General features: G+C 41.4%; 6 non-coding genes across 6 annotated transcripts; 2 read left to right on the forward strand and 4 right to left on the reverse strand.

Moving 5' to 3' along the window:
* The first annotated feature begins 2,504 nt into the window (after positions 1-2,504).
* Positions 2,505-2,586, forward strand: Trnas-uga. Its single transcript has one exon. It is a non-coding gene; the product is annotated as a tRNA-Ser (tRNA).
* Positions 2,587-7,668: 5,082 nt separating this feature from the next.
* Positions 7,669-7,740, reverse strand: Trnaq-cug. The gene has a single exon. It is a non-coding gene; the product is annotated as a tRNA-Gln (tRNA).
* Positions 7,741-8,732: 992 nt separating this feature from the next.
* Positions 8,733-8,814, reverse strand: Trnas-aga. Its single transcript has one exon. It is a non-coding gene; the product is annotated as a tRNA-Ser (tRNA).
* A 1,962-nt stretch (positions 8,815-10,776) lies between these two features.
* Positions 10,777-10,862, forward strand: Trnar-ucu. Its single transcript is given in 2 exon segments — positions 10,777-10,813; positions 10,827-10,862. It is a non-coding gene; the product is annotated as a tRNA-Arg (tRNA).
* A 2,249-nt stretch (positions 10,863-13,111) lies between these two features.
* Trnal-caa lies at positions 13,112-13,217 on the reverse strand. Its single transcript has 2 exons — positions 13,180-13,217; positions 13,112-13,157 (listed from the first exon to the last, which is right to left on the reverse strand). It is a non-coding gene; the product is annotated as a tRNA-Leu (tRNA).
* Positions 13,218-16,585: 3,368 nt separating this feature from the next.
* On the reverse strand, positions 16,586-16,657 carry Trnad-guc. The gene has a single exon. It is a non-coding gene; the product is annotated as a tRNA-Asp (tRNA).
* Positions 16,658-17,009: the final 352 nt, after the last annotated feature.

The raw sequence follows: 17,009 nt of genomic DNA on the forward strand, positions 1-17,009 counted from the left end.
TTTAGTATTATAAAATACTAACATATTTTGCAAAATAACTCAATTTAAATCCATGAGATCACTTAATCTTATGTCTTAATCAAGGAAATAGAGGCAGGGAGAAGGGTCCATGTTCACATGGAATTGGGGAATGAGCTTTCTGCAGTATCTACTGCTTTATGCGCCTGAATATTGTTTGTAATGTTTCTTCAGTAATGTTTCTGGTTGCTTTATAGAAGCTAAGTTTGCAAGGTGGTTACACGTGGATAGCTACACGTTTTCCTCAAACACTTATGGAACTAAACTGGTAAGCAATTCTTTAAAGGGGACACCTTTGTCATACAATGTGAGTCACAAGCTGGATCTCCAGTTCTCTTTGTATCAGACTGTTGCTTTTTTATAATTAAAGTAATTGCAAATATGGAATATGCTTCAGGGAAATGTCAAACAACAGGTCAAGACTATTTGTGTTCTCTACCCACTTGCAAAAGATACACAGTTTGCAGTCTGTGGGCAACAAATGCTTGTTAAGCTTACAGTCAGTTGAGAAAACAGAAAATGTTAGTCAGAGTTTGTTCTGTAAATTTTAATTGGAACCACTAAAAGTGCTTTTAAAAATAATGTTCAATTTTGATTAGATTTCCATTAAAAAAATTCTTGTATTTCTTCTGAAAATTGGGTGTAATTCAAAGTAAAATAATTTTTGTTTCTATATGCATAGCTAATTCAACTGTGCAACACACTATTGGCTAGGAATATCACATGATCAATAGAGATAATGCATCATTTGATGTCTGAATGAATACATTCAAAATATGTGTATGTATGCCTGTGTCATGCAGGGATCTCACTCAGGGCCTCACCTATGTTAGGTGTGCTCTGCCAATGAATTACATTCCCAGCACCTAGATTCATAACATTTCCTGGGCATGTTTTATTATTGTATAATTAAGCGGCTGACCACAATTTGATTTAAGGATACCCCATATATTTTTGAACTTTCTTTTTCTGCAAGTATATGCAAGACTAATTATGAAGTAGGCCTCAAGTAATGTAGCTCTCCAAAACTTAACTCGCCCTGGGCTCAATGCCTAGTACCACACACACTTAGTCACACTCGCTCATACTCACAGGCATGCATTTGCACCACACACTCTTGCGGGTGGACTCGCGGGCGCGCGCGCGCGCGCGCGCGCGCGCACACACACACACACACACACACACACACACAGTCCCACATACTCACACAGGCATGCACACAAATACACACTCTCACACTCACAGGCACGCACTCAGACCACACACTCACACAGGAATACACACACATTCACATAGAATTCATAGAACTGTCTTCTATCTCCACGACCCACCCCCCCAACCCCCCCCAAAAAAACCCGGAGTCTTCAAAGAGAATCCAGATTAAGGAGGTTGGAGAGATGGTTTAATGGTTAAGAAGCTAGTGAGCTACTCTTCAAGGATCTGAGATTGGTTTCCAGCGTCCAAGCCAGCGGCTCTCATCTGCCTATAACCTCGGCCGCAGCAACTAAATCCAACAACCTTTTCTGGCCTCTGAAGACTCTGACTTTCAGTTGAAGAACATACTCAGCTACATAGCAAATTCAAGGTCAGACTGCTATAGTCAAACCTATCCTGAAACCTAAAGAACACTGGAACAAACAAACAAACAAACAAAAAGGTGGGGTGGGGGAGTGGAAAAGCTTCCCTGTGTTGTGGGTCACGAAGGTCGCTTCTCCTAGTGTGTGTGTGTGTGTGTGTATTACCCCCCACCCCCCAGAGAGCCACCTTCATTCCTCAGAATTACGCGATGAAGCACAGGATACAAAATTTCTAACTCGTCTGTGAAGAGAGGTAAAATAAATTGTACCAGTTTTTCATATGATCTCATTCTAACAACTGTCCAAGTCTCCGACACGTAAAGAAATCAGCCCTGTTAATTTCACTTGACTTATTGAAGTTTGTGTGTCTTTCTTTAATCATTTGTCCTTTTCTTAGGCAAGACAGAGAAGTGAGCTCACAGTCAAATTCCTTGGAAATTTTACACAGAGTTCCTTCCTCTATCGGACTCCAGGATCTGGGGACGTACTCTTAGCTACAGTGAGTACATACTTTAGGAGATCTGAGAACACAAGTAGCCCCTTCTCCCCAGCGCCCCATTCCCTCTGCAGTCTAAGGGCAGCGGGCATTGTAGGTTTAGCGCTCAACTTTAAAATGATCCTGTCTGTCCCTTCCTCCCCCTTCTTCATTCTCCTAGTTCCTTGCGTTTGGCAGATCTAGCCTAAAGCTACTTTGAGTGGACTTGGAACTGCAGATACCTCTCTGCGCATTTCAGAGAATGCATCAGTAGCGAGGGGTTCAGCTTCCCGGAGCCCTTCATTCTCTTGCAATGGAATCTGCAGTTCTTTTGTTTTTCTAAGTACACTAAAAAATTCTTCACTACAAGAATTCTTTGGAAGCTGCATCTATCTATTACTTTATCTTAACACTTCAAAGATCAAACGAAAAAGGTAGTCGTGGCCGAGTGGTTAAGGCGATGGACTTGAAATCCATTGGGGTTTCCCCGCGCAGGTTCGAATCCTGCCGACTACGGTTTTACCAAGAACCAATTCACCGTTGTTCTGAGTGTATTTGAGAAAGTTATGTTGTTTAACTTCGTTAAATGTTTGAATTTAGAACAGCCCTGTAACTTCTAACACTGTTCTTAGAAGTCTCTTTAACATTAATCATAGCCACACTTGGAAGGCCAAAGCAGTGTGATCCTTAAGGCAGGAAGGAGCTCCATGTTAAGAGAGACATTTTCAAAGACCTGAGTTTCACGTTATCCACTCCTGGTACTGATGTAATAAGAACTGAGAATATTAATGTTATAAAGTAGAATCAATTGAATTAGATCAAAAATATTAAATTACGCCGGGCGGTGGTGGCGCACGCCTTTAATCCCAGCACTTGGGAGGCAGAGACAGGCGGATTTCTGAGTTCGAGGCCAGCCTGGTCTACAGAGTGAGTTCCAGGACAGCCAGAGCTATACAGAGAAACCCTGTCTCGAAAAACCAAAAAAAAAAAAAAAAAAAAAAAAAATATATTAAATTACACAAAGAAGAATTTAAAGTCCACTCCCAGTTTTCTTATCAGCGTAGGCAGACAGAATGACCCTGGCAAAAACAGCCCTCCCTGGCCTGTCTCTAGATAACAGTGACAACGTTTTATACTGGAAATCTCCCCACAAACAACCAAACCTTGGAATTTTTTTTTTCTGTCTTTGTACAACACCCTTAATTGCTCAAAGTGGAACTTGGAGCTGTAAAACCATATAAGATGACAGAAATTTCTGTGTGAGGCTTGCTCCATTTCTGGAGCTACAAACAGTTGTGCACTGTTATTAGTTTACTTTATTAATCTTTAAGTGCTGGAGTGAGTTCTCATTGAGAAGGCATATTAATTTTACAGTGGCACTGATGACTTAACCTAGAGTCTTAAGTATGCTAGGCAAGTGTTCTGCCACTGAGCTGAATTGCTACACTGGCCTTGAAGCTCACTGAAGGCCTTCTGCCCCTGCCTCATAGGAGCTATGGTTCTCAGGCCTGTACCACATGCCTATTTTCTCCATTCTAAATAAACTACTCAATAACACACAATGACATGGTAAACTAAGGGTTTCTAGGTAGAATTATGAACCCAGATTTCATAATTCCATGAAAGAATTGTGAAATATTTCCAAACTATCATGTTATTAGAAGACTCTGAGTTAGTTCTACTGGGTACCTCAAATGCTGAATATCAAATCTTATTTTTCAAGATCTTCTTGTAGAGGCAATCACTCAAGACAGGGTATTCTAGAGGGAGGTAGGACACTGTATCCTGCAGGGAAGCTCATTGGCTCAGGAAGTAAACCTCTTAAAGACATTAGGAAGTCCCTGAAACTGACCAGATATGATAGGTCCTCCTAAAGCATAGTTATAAGCATATGTAAGGACTGCTGAAAGATTTTCTTAGGTAAGCTAAGTTACCTAGAAGAGTCTCAGACAGGCTTGGAAGAAAACAGACCCACCAAGTTGTCTGAAAGAAGCAGAGATCAGCTGAGCTGCCTAAAAGGGGATCCAACCATCTGTGCTGCCTGCAAGAGCCTGATGAGCTACTTCCAAGTCATACAGCCAGTTCCAAGTCCCCAGCTTTCCAGAGCTGTCACCCATGCTGTGGTAAGTAGACATTTTTCTATGTCTCCCCAGGGACAGTATCACACAACAGCCACAAACTACTATTTCAAAGGCTCCCCATGCTTTCTGGGTTTGTATATCCATACACTCTAACTCATTTCACAGGTCAGGAGGGCTGGAGAGGTGAAGACAAAAAGAAACAAAGATATGTCTGAGGCCGTAGAATGTTCAGAAGTTGAATGTTCTTTAAGTGGGCTCTAAGTTCCTATGTCAGGAAAGTTGCCTGGGTCTTTTCTGCTCAGGCTATAGACCAGCAGCCCTCCTTCAGTCCCATTCAGATCTGGCTCTCTAGCCTTACCCTCTGGTGACAGGCTGCAGAGGAATGTTGTGTGGCTCAAGGTTTTAGAGTGGGTTTGAGTTGAGGCTGCCCATGGAATCTTTGGAGGTGACAGTGCTTTTATATAGAAAACATCAATTCTTAGTCCGGGGAGTCAGTCATCTGCTTTTTATCAAACTGTTTCTCGGTCTATGAAGGGTCCCCATGACTTTGGATTTTCTCAGCCCCTTTGTATCTGTCACTGAAAACAATTTACTCTTTCCACAACTTAAAGGGGAAGTAAGTAAAGAGTATCTTAGCCAGACAGATGGAGAAGTTGTAGTTTCTCCATCAACATGATAAAAAAAAAGAAGGGGAGAAAAAAATGGAAGGAAAGAAGCTGCAGTGGTCTTTACCTTTAATTACAGCACTAGTATGTGAGGTGGAGTGGAAGCAGAAGGATTGCTGTGAGTTCAAGTCCATCTTGGGCAACACAGTGAGTTTTAGACTGGCCTAAGCTACAGTGAGACCTTGTAGGAAAGGAAGGAAAAGGAAGAGGAATTATTAGTTATTTTTAATTTTACATTAGGAGACAATGCCTCAATTCTCTGCCTGGAGATTCAGAGCTGATTAGCCCTTCCTACTTGGTCTATCACATTGAGGTGACCACAGTGCCCTGAGAACAAAGAACTTCCAAAGCTTCTGAGTTTAGTTCTTGTCCAGAGGAGATAAAGATGACTCCAAGCTTCTGGTAAGAGAGAGTGAGAACAAGCACTGAGTGAGAAGTGGGCAGTCACACGGTCATGGAAGAGCAGAGAGCACAGCTCTAGAACGTGTAAGAGCATAACCACTGCCACATCTGGAAGGGAGAGCATAACCACTGCCACATCTGGAAGGGAGAGCATAACCACTGCCACATTTGGAAGGAAAAACGGATTGCAGCTGCTCAATATTAGAAGATTGTTGTTTTGCCTTTTTTTTTTTTTGAGAGGTGGTCTTACTGTGTAGCCTTACCTACCTCCCCCTCGCACTCCCTGAGTGCTGGAATTAAAGTTGTGTGCCCTCCAGAAAATGTTTTTGTAAAATTATTTGGCTCTGAAGACGAAAGAACTAGTTAGGGAGCAAGTTATAACACATAATCACCGTGGAAGCCATTCTGCTCTGAGAGAGAGGGACCAACCTAGAAGACACTTGGAGAAACTAAGAGAACCAAAAATTTTATATGCAGTTAGGATGCATTTTGTGCCAAAGTATTATGCAGTACTTAAAAGGATTGGATCTAAATTTAACCCTATGGGTAATATGAAAAAAAAAGAAATAAGTGACTATTACAGGAGCAGAATGAAACATATAACAAATTTTTTCAGCTCTGCTGAAACTAGGAATATAGCAAATTATCGTCACAGAAAAGTCACATTAATATGTGCTTTGTAGGAAGTAGCACATTCTATTACTAATATAAATGTTAAACATATTTCATACAGACTTTGAAACAGATTAGAGACAGTCCATTGTGAGAATAAAGAACCAAGAAAGAGCAAGGAGTTATAGAGGGAGACATTTAAACCTCCAACCCAAATAAGACCGGTCAATGAAAACACAACTCACTAATTATGAATATAATCTGTAAGCCTAGATTGGGCAGATACCCCTACACTACTCTGTTCCTCAGCTATGAGACCCTTATAACTTGAAGGTTTTCCAGACCCTGTGTTTGTCCTTCTACCTCCTGCTTCCCAGTCGTCCTCCATCGTCTTCTCTCTCTTCTCTTCTCCCCAGTCGTCCTCTCTCTCTTCTCTCCCCAGTCGTCGTCGTCTTCGTCGTCTTTTTCCTCCATTGTCTACTTCCAGTCCTCCTCCAGTCGTCCTCCCTCTGCTCTCTTCCTACCAGCCTTTATATCTCTACCTCCCCTTCATCTGCCCAATCACTGGCTCCAGCCTTTATTTTACAAATTAAGATGGGCAGAAGGTTCACTAGAATTCACCTGTGTAATGACTCACACCTCTTCTGCAGCCTTTCACAGGAAAGGGGAATTAGTATCAAAATACAAGGCCGGGGCTATCCACAACAAGGAGTGACGGTGCACACCTATGATCCAAAACTTGGGAGCCAGAAGCAGGACGATCACTTCAATTGCAAGGTCTGCCTAGGTTGCATCCTGAACGAATCCAGTCAGGGTTTTTTTTACATACACTGAAAATGTCACCATGAACTGTGGAACATAGCAAACCCAAACCCCTGAATCTGAACTTCACAACAGAGTGTAACTCTGTGGACAGTGTTGATGCTTTCATGTAGACTATTATATATTCATAACAAGGGTGAACACATGCTAATGGAATAAAAACTTGTGCCGTGTAAAGGATGTGGTGGGTCTAAAAATCACCAGATCTATACTTGTACTTTAATTAAATGATTTGGAAGGGAGGGAGGCTCTGGTCCAAACTGGAAGGTATCTGAAATCAGGTGTATCATTTAATGTCATCTATGGAGAGGCAGACTAAGTGAGGACAAGATAAATTTAATAGAGACGTGCTCATCGAATGTCCCCATTTTGGCTGATAAAGAGGAATGGTTAGTGTGTTTTGTGTAATATAGTCATCAAATAAACATTGAAAAAATGGCATTATGGAATTCCTAAAACTTTCTTATTCTTTCTGCCTCTGTAAATAATCCCAAATCATAACAAGGTCTATGTTTTCTCACAGTCAGTTAATTTAAAAGTTTCGATGTTTTGTTTTCTGCAGCTGTTTATTCATCTTGCTGTGCTTTACACACATGTAAACTAGTTTCTGTGGTTGTTGCAGGAGAGGGAGAAACCATTCAGCTGCCGGTCATGTGTAGAGGAGAAACTTGCTATGAACAGTATTTTTTCAGTCTATTTAACGTGCACAGAAAATAAGATCATTTTTCAAGTTCATGGTTTCATCTTACTGGTGTTTTTATTTATTATTTATTTACAGTGCTGCACACAGAGTGCATGGTAGGCAAGCCTTACACTTACCTAACTCTTGGTTTACTTCCTAGTTTCAGCAGAGCTGAAAAACTGGAAAATTCATACTTCACTGAAATTCACCATTGTAATGGGGTCAGGGCTTGCAGAATTTTATAGTAGACACAATGTACACAGTTAATATAGATCATTTACAGACCACAGAATTGGGAATGGAGGAGAGACAGGACAGAATTCAAAAGTTAGGTAGGTCCCACCGAGATTTGAACTCGGATCGCTGGATTCAGAGTCCAGAGTGCTAACCATTACACCATGGAACCACATAACTGCCTTCTTTTCCACCATGGTTGATCCATGATGAGTAGAAACGCTAGGTTATCAAAGTCTGAATTTCTGTGACAGCATCTGGTTCAAGCTGCCACTTCACTACCTTGTGACATTTGTCTTTGAACTTCCTATACTCATAGTTCCTCCACCGAAGAGCTGGGAATACAGGAGTGTGCTACCACACCCCGTTTTTAAAGTAAAAAATTGTAATATATATCTACTGGTCACATCCTTCCGAAGAAAATCCTCAGGAATCTATGTATTTTGTCTGCTTCACTTAGTTTTGGGATATTCTAAAATTTGAGCTAATGTTTTTCATGTACTTTAATACATAGAAACACTGTGTGTGTGTGTGTTGAGACAGTCTACAACACAGTCTACAACACAGTCTTACCTGCCTCAGCCTCTGGAAGGCTAGAATTACAGATGTGAGCTGCCTCCGCAGGCTCGTCGTACTCCTCCCACCCACTCACCCACACGCCTCTCTCTCTCTCTCTCTCTCTCTCTCTCTCCCTCCCTCCTTTCCCTCCCTCCCTCCCTTCCTCCCTCCCTCCCTCCCTCTCTCTCACCCTCGTGTACAATTTCAGTCATAAAATATTTTTCGTTGATTCTGTGCTTTAGACTTTTAAAATAAACCTCTTCCTGCCATCAGTGTAAACTCAGAAAGCCCTGTTCCTCACGCTCCAACAACCTCAGCATTGTAGAATGGGAAGCAAGGAAATTCCATGAAAAACAAAAAGGGGGGGGGGGGGAATTCTAGTTAAGCAAGAGTTTCATCTTCTACCTACAACCTTCCTCTTCCAGGAATTTTAAAATAGACCACAAGCTTTTTCCTGATTTTATTTTCCTTAATTAACTAATCACTGTTAGTACATATATAAATAACAGCTACACTCCCGCACCGGAGCTGGAAATTTCCGTAATCTTGAGGGTTGAGAAACAGCGTTTGGCTTACCAGCTACACATAGACTAAAACAGACCAGTACGTAGTCGGCAGGATTCGAACCTGCGCGGGGAGACCCCAATGGATTTCTAGTCCATCGCCTTAACCACTCGGCCACGACTACAACTGTAGCGCTTTTCTTGTCTCTCTAAAGTAAACGAACGTAGTTCGGGTTGGATAAAAGATTGGTGCTCCCTCTCCAGGAGCACGAGAATGAAAAACGCTCAGAAAAATCCCTTTGTTCGTAAACTTGTCATCTGGCGCCAGTGGCAAAAGGGTTGGGGGTGAGTCTTCGAAACTGGAAAGGTACATCCAGGCGTTGTGAGTAGTTTTGAAGCCTGGATGAGATCATTCTTCTACTGGAACTTTCAGGCACATAGCCTTCTCGCTAATCCACATTGAGTAGCTGACTTCATTCGGAAGTAAACAGTGCTGAGTCCAAGAGTCCTCAGTTCCCAAGTACGTACCGCAGCCCTCCTCTGGCTGTGTTTGGGAAAGTGTTTGCAAACATGAACACGCTTCACTTTCCAAAGTTTACCGAAAATCGCCAGAAACAGCCAACCCAGCAGTTTCTTTTTCAAATTGAAGTTTACTTTAAAATAAGCATAATGTAAAACTCATCCCCCTGTGGTTTATTCGAAGCCTTAGGTCACAAGCACCCAGAGCTATATACAAGTCCGAGACACTTGTGAGCACTGGGTCTGAAGCAGGATTGAAGTTAGATAGAAAATCAAGGAAACGTTAGGGACTGGACCGCTCATCCAAGAGTAAGAGACCCTAAGCAAAATTAACAACCATATTTACAAAACAAAAACAAAACAAAATCTACCAAACAAACCACAAAAATCCACCTGTAACCTAGCTTAATAAGTATCCTTTGATCCTTTTAAAATCTGCTTTTGTCTTCTCAGTCTGTAATTAAAAGGGTTGAAAGCACTTAACTAAGAGTTACTATATTACGGATCCGGGAAGTAAAAAGTGCGGAAAGTGTACTACTACTGCTTCGGGACCACACGCCACTCTCTGGCTTCCTTCTAATTCTCTCTCTTGAGTATTCTATAATCCACTTTCCAGTTACTTCCTAGTTCATTTTTTCCACCAGCTGGAAAATAGAGGAAAGTCAGCAGGAGAGGTACGCGAGAGGTCCAGAAGATGAAGAAAATGGTGGACGAAGCGGCCAGAGCGGCGGGGAGGGAAGGGCACACTGTGTAGAAAGCTCAGCCGCCTGTCCTGGGACCCCAAAGTGGAGAGTCGAGATTGTACAAGGATCCCGAAGCCTAGATATCTGACTTCAAATTCGGGCTCTCCACCAATTTTTATTCTGAATTAATTTGCGGGAAGAGAACGTGAACACTACTACAGTGATTTGTCTAAAAGGGGGGTTTCGGTAGGCGCGTCTCATCTTAGTCACCAAAGAAAACTTCCAGAAGGAAAGCCTGGAGAATTCGAGAACTGCCGGCACACAAGTAACATTTCCACCAGGGATACATCCCGAGCTGCTCCATGAGTCCGCGTACTAAACCCGAGAATCGACCTTTTCTAAAGAATTCAGACTCAACACAAGAAAATCTCGAAGCTCCAAAAAAGGGACTTGGCCGGGCGCCTGCACGAGTTAAACGACTTTAGATCTCTCTTTAGCAAAACGAATGATCTGAAGCTTGGAACTAGAGAGGCCAGACTAAATGAGATAAGGATTTTCTCTTTGTGGTAACTTTCTTTGTTTTACTTTGCTTTGTTTTTGTTGTTGTTTGTTTGTTTTTTTGTTTGTTTTATTTTGAGACAAGGACTCACTATTGTAGCCCAGGATGGACCGGAACTCGAGGAAATCCTTCTGCCTCTATTTCTAAATTGCTGAGGTTACAAGTTTGTGTCATCAAGTCCGGAAAGTTGAGATGGATCTCTGATCAGACATTTCCGATGGAATACACCTGGGAGTAGGACAGAAAGTTGCGTTGAGGATCGCGTGTCTTGTCTGTTGCACATTTCTGTGTAAAGAGTTTCAGAAATAGGAATGCCAGTCGTAGAAAACTGCATTGGTACACAAGTAAATACTGAGAAGTCTTAAGAAGCCAGTAAGTTACAGGTGGGCTCTGTGGCGCAATGGATAGCGCATTGGACTTCTAGTATAATTGAGAGATTCAAAGGTTGCGGGTTCGAGTCCCGCCAGAGTCGACGGTATTTTGTTTGTAAGAGGTGTCTAACCTAGCAATTAGCAATGCGCTTTTGTCTGCTGGCATCTACATTACTTATTGTCCCAAACACCGCCACTGAGTCAGCAAGAATAAGGACCCAAAAGGTCTAAAGCATCCCTTGAAAAGCTGTGTATCTTACAACATCATATCACATCATATATATCATATCATATTCTTAAATTTTTCTTTTTCCTTCATTGTTTGTTTACAATGTCTGCTTTCTACCTACTCAAATTCCAGAACTCCCCCCCCCCTTTACCTTAGAAAAAATTCCTTGGCAGCAAAAAGATTTCACCTCAAAAATGTAATCAAAATTCAATATGCTTTTATGTCTGTAATATATTGTGACTTAAAACAAGGAGCCATGGAAGTTCTTGCATCACCCCAAGCGAATAATACATCTTTCTTCATTCTATAAAACGCCACTTCCTTAATTCCCTTGGCTGGTGCCTTGTTTGTTTGAAGTATCCTGTGCATCTTCCTAGAAAGTTACATGCTATATACATGTTTAATAAATATATAAGACTATTTTAGGCAATATTTCTAGGAATATGTATTGTATAGATATTGAATGGGTACACATATAAACACATACTGTTATCTTCTGTGTTGTGGTATAGTTTAATATGTGGTGGCATCTCCTTTTTTATCTAAAGCATGTAATATTCCATAGATTGGTTATATTATTGTATTGTAAACACCTCACATTTTGTTTTATGAAGCAAAGTTGGAATGTATTATGAAAAGGTTTTGATATAAATTTAAGCACAGACATTCTCTGAAAGATATGCTCAGAAAAAGGACGATAAGTGTGGGTAGGACTTCTTAAGACCGAAATTCGAGCGACTTAAAGATTGCTGTATATATTTAGAGATAGAGGATTGCCAAAAGGGTTGCAACCCACAGGTTGAGTACCATTGGTTTAGACTGTAGTCTGTGTCATACAAGACCACAGCTCCACCTCAGGCACTCTGTTCGTCCAAAAGGTTCCTCAGTACTGGCAACACAAAGGATGGGATTGCCAGCCATTGTGTGGTACCCATTTTTAAGGTGTAGTCAGGAACCACCCTCATGTAACAAATGAACAGTAAGGACTAGGTAAATGAATAGTAATAGATGTAGAAACAACCTGATTTACACCAAAGACTCTTAAGAAGATACAGATACAAGATCAAAATGTACTGGGAGCTGAAGAAAAACCTGAAAGTAGATTACCTGAAGCATGAGAACAGCTAGGCTCTCTAAGTTCTCTCCCACCACACTTCACTCCATCCCCGCTCCCGAGAAAGAATCTTGCCGTATAATGTGGCAAAAGACCACAGGAGACGTTAGGTTGAGCAGGACTGAAACAATTGGAAGATACAATTGTGCAATGTGGAAAGGGGAACTTAACATCCAAATTATATAGTGTGGAAGGCTCTTCTCCTTCAGCTACCTCAGATATCTGTTAAGTGCTCAAGAAACAAACTCCTGGGATTATGATTGGTCCAAAATGAAGATGTAACAGACTCAGAATAGGCTCAGTGACATAAGAAGAAAGTTATTATCACTCAAGGTTGTTGGGGATAACCATTTCCTCAAAATTTATTTTTCTGCGCTGGGGCTAGAACCCAGAGGCTCCTGTATACCAGGCAAGTGCTCTGCCCCTAAGTTATAGCCTAAACCCAGAGTTTACTATAATCTAAAAGAGCTTTAGAACAATCTTCACCAAAACAGCACAACAGTAGAAAATAAATGAGACTTAAGAAGCACGAACAGAAAGCTGGAACAATTTATAAATAAGAGAGTGAAAACCCACAAAATAGCGGGGCAGCCCCACATATCAGCCAGCTTTGCCTAAAATCAAATGGAAGTCAAACGGAGGAATGCACGCACACATCCGCCCCCGAACAAAAAGAAAACCAGAACTGATGAATTATGTGATTGACTCGATCATGTGTAAAACTGTAACAAATGGCCAGTAGGAATAATCAGAAATAAAATACTAAGAAGCATAAGCATATTAAAGACTTTCCTTGGCTGAGGCAAAAGGGTCAGTTTGAGTTCAAGGGCACAAAGTAGGAAAACAACAAAAGAATGGGTCGAAATATTATGTTAAAAAAAATAGAGTGCGCAAAGTCAGATAAAGGAATTAAAGAGAGTCCTTCCTTTCTAGAGGGTTCAATCAGCAAACCAGAGATTTCATTATGAACAAAAGTACGGGCGGGGGAGAAAAAAAAGGAACAGCTGTGTCAGAAGTGGGATTCGAACCCACGCCTCCATACGGAGACCAGAACCCTCAGACGAGGAAGCGAAGGCTTGAGTCTGGCGCCTTAGACCACTCGGCCATCCTGACACATGGATTAGTGTGATGGAATAATCAATTGTTAGGAAAACCAGCCAATTACTGCGTCTAGCCAAAGTACTGGAATGAAAAATTAGAACCTACTGAACGTATGAAGTGAAACTGAGGGTGGGGGTGGACCGAGGAGGTGGGGGGCGGGGGGTGGGAGAGATGACACACACTTGGACAGCCCCTCCCCAGGTGGCAGTGGCTGTGACTTGCAGTTAGGATGTCCTGGATCCAAGTGCCGGAGTTGGTGCTATGATGTGAGATTTCTTGAATACGAAGCAAGAGTTCTGAGTAGAACTTTGGCCAACTCCGATACCGCGCTCTCTTTCTGGCAATGAAATTCGCAGCCCTATTGCACCTTCTTGTTGGCATTTCTCACCCTGATCCTGATACTCTTTCCGCTTTTCTTCTACAAGTTTTGATACCTCCAACTTTATTTGATGATCTGAAAAAAACTGACGGCCTGTGATATCTGTCATGGATGAACGGAATGAACTGAGTAAGGCGTGGTCATTCCTAGTAACAGTGTCTGTTCCAGTCTTTCTTCTGTCCCGTCTTCCTCCTACTCTCACCCCACTTGTCTCCTCTTCCCACACCCTTTTCTCGCTGAGACCTTTGATCCAGTGCCTCTGCTTGCTTTTTACAGGGTAGGGCTTCCAGAATTGTAGAAACTAACAGTGAATCAGCTACTGCGCTGCTTGCTACAGGCGTCTCAGTGAGTGGACAGAGGTCAAAAGAGAGTCAGTTGCTGTCCTTTCCTTCTGTGTAATTTTCTGATCTAACCCGAATTTAACTATCAATACAGCACAAAGTAGATTAGTAAGAAGGATGCATTAAAGTCCGAGCAAGTGGGGATCTGATTCACACTCCATCTCAGAACATCGTCAGACTCTGTCTGGGCAGGGGTGGCGAGAGTAGCTTGACAAAACTCTGCTCTGAGGGACAAGGGAAACGGGAGCCATCCGCTTAATCTGTAATATGATTAATAATAATGAACATCAAAGAGTGCAATCCACGTGCAGATATTTAGTATCGTTATTTTCACACAGCAAACTTGGTTCTACCCCAGACAAGGGCCATCCTATGATACTGGATCACAGTTTCACAGTCATCCAATGTGTTCACAACAGCGCAAGACAAATGTTTAGAAATATGAAATTTATGTGGAAATCTTCATCAATGAAACTACCTTGGAAATATGTTTTTAAGGTAGCATTTCCTCCCCCAGCAAGGAGGCAGGCTTTCTTAGAAGATGTTTCAAAATTCACTCATTTTGTTTGCACACACATGTGGATGTTGGAGGACAGCCATAGGAACTGGTTTTTCCCTTCCACTCTGTAGGTCCCAGAGATGGAACTCATGTTTCCAAGGTTGGTGGTAAGCACCTTTACCTACTAAGCCATCTTGAAAGTCCTGAAAGAACTGTTGACAAGCTCTAACTATTGGAACAAAGGAGATATTCAGAATGGTTTGAGCAGAACTATCAAACAGCATGTTATACCGAAAAAAAAAAAATCTTTTAAAGCACTGGTTCTCAACCTGTGGGTCTCGACCCCTTAGGTTCAACATATCCTTTCGCAAGGGCCAAATATCAAATATCCTGCATATCAGACAGTTACATTGTGATTGAGAACAGTAGCAAAATTATAATGATGAAGTAGCAATGAAGTAATAATTTTATGGTTGGGGGTCACCACAACATCAAGGACTGTATTATAAGGAGGTAGCATTAGGAAGGTTGAGAACCAGTGATTTAAAGGCTATAGTTCCTTTAAGTTAGAATATCCATAATCTATTATAAGACTTGTCAACACTTAAAATGACTGGGGCTGAGGGGGTTTATGGATCATATTTCAAAATCAGCCAATGACATGAACCCCTGGAAAATAGAACCAGACCCTTCCCATCTTCTCTGTTGTCACCTTTGCCTATGTCTTTTGATATTACAGGTATTTAAACTATGGCTCATGAATGAATGACTACTGAACGACCTGAAAAAAATAGCTTGGATTAGTTAGTCCGTCCAGTTCTTAATAGGTTGGAGAATGAGTCTAAATGAAGTAAACAAATTAAAGACAAAGCTCTAAAAAAACATGGCTTTGTTATCTGTAAGTTTGAGATAAATACCAACAATGATGGCAGCATCTTCTTTTCCCATCCTTTGATTCTCTTGAGGCTTATCCTCGGTTGGTCCAACATTTCTAAACACAATCTCCTCCTCCCTTGTTCTACCTGACAAGGCTGCCTGATCTCCAAGGGTCTCTGATGAACTCGCTTCTGCAATCATTAATTCTTGGGATAATCTTTATTCTTTCTTCAGTCACAAAAATTATTTCTCTTGGCTAGTTAATGTAAGTATAGTATGGAGGTGTTGTGATAGCACAGGTAGCTAAGCCAGACTTTTGTAAGACCTGTGTAGTCCCCAAAGCCAAGGAGACTTTCAGCTCTTCTCAGAAACTTAAACTACTTACGGAATTAAATTGCTTCTAGGATGAACAGAAGCATGGTTCAGAGCCCAGGAACTGGCAGGGCATTGAGTTTTTATTCCAAGGGTCCAGGCTTTAAGTTCCTGTTCAGGCAACAAAAATCAATTTTGACTTTGGGAGATTTAATCAGAATAAGTAAATTATTATTATAGAAATTAAAACCTGGTCTACCCTTACTCATTTATATCTTCCAACTTGAATGATTTCTGGGTTCTCTGAAGTTTAGAATTGTGGTTATAAAAAGGAAACACAAACAAACAAAAACCCTTCAGTTTACTTATTTACCATTATGATTGATAAAATAAAATAAATAAAATAGAGCTGGCATATGTGAGACTAGGAATTTTTTGTGAAACACTAGAAAAAATGAAAAGGTGATGTGTGGGGGTGGGGGTTATGTAAATATGACTTTTTGAGAGCAAAATAATTAAACAGTTAATTTCCAGTAAAATGATAACCTAAGGAGTTACAATTGATTATCCCGTAGCTTTCCATTCACCAACTTAGAAATTCTGACGTGGAAACTGATGTCTTAAAGTTACAGATACAGGGTGGTCGCTAAGCTTATGAACCAGTGGCTTTGTGCCCTACAGCCCAGCTAGGGTTACTACTGCCCCTCCCGATGCTCCCCTATTACCGTGCTGAAGGACCCGGCTTCAGCTCCCAGCGAATCCTGGGGACGGCACTGAAACAGATGAACCCAGCTGAGATTCAAGGGCTTTGGATAGGGGCTGTCCTTATCAAATTGAGAGTTGTGATATGATTCAAAACAATTGCAAAAACGCAGCCCCAGATAGAACTCATTTGGTGATCACCAGACGGACCAAGGTCATCATCCTTGGTGTCTCAAGATAGAAACAAAATAGAGACACACGTGTCTACAAGCTCCCCGTCGGGGAATCGAACCCCGGTCTCCCGCGTGACAGGCGGGGATACTCACCACTATACTAACGAGGAGAACGAGTCAGTTGATTATGATGTTAAGAGAAGTCCAAATGAAGTGATGTTTTCGTTCCCCCCCCCTTTTTTTCTTTTGTTTCCTTTTCCTTCTTCTTTTTATTTTTCCTTTTTCTTTTTCCCTTCTTACCCTTTTTTCCCTCCTCATCGACGCCCTCTGGGGAAACACAAAGCTTTTCACCTGCCAAGAACAACTAAGACATGAGCCCTTGTTTCAAATAACAGCAAATAATAAAAGCTATAGCGTTGTGTGCATTAGCTTAATAAACAACGTCAAATAAACATTAAAAACTTTAAAATTTGACGAGAGAGAGAGAGAGAGAGAGAGAGAGAGAGAGAGAGAGAGAGAGAG

This window comes from Grammomys surdaster, unplaced genomic scaffold, assembly GCF_004785775.1.
Source record: "Grammomys surdaster isolate TR1022 unplaced genomic scaffold, NIH_TR_1.0 267, whole genome shotgun sequence".
NCBI lineage: Eukaryota > Metazoa > Chordata > Mammalia > Rodentia > Muridae > Grammomys > Grammomys surdaster.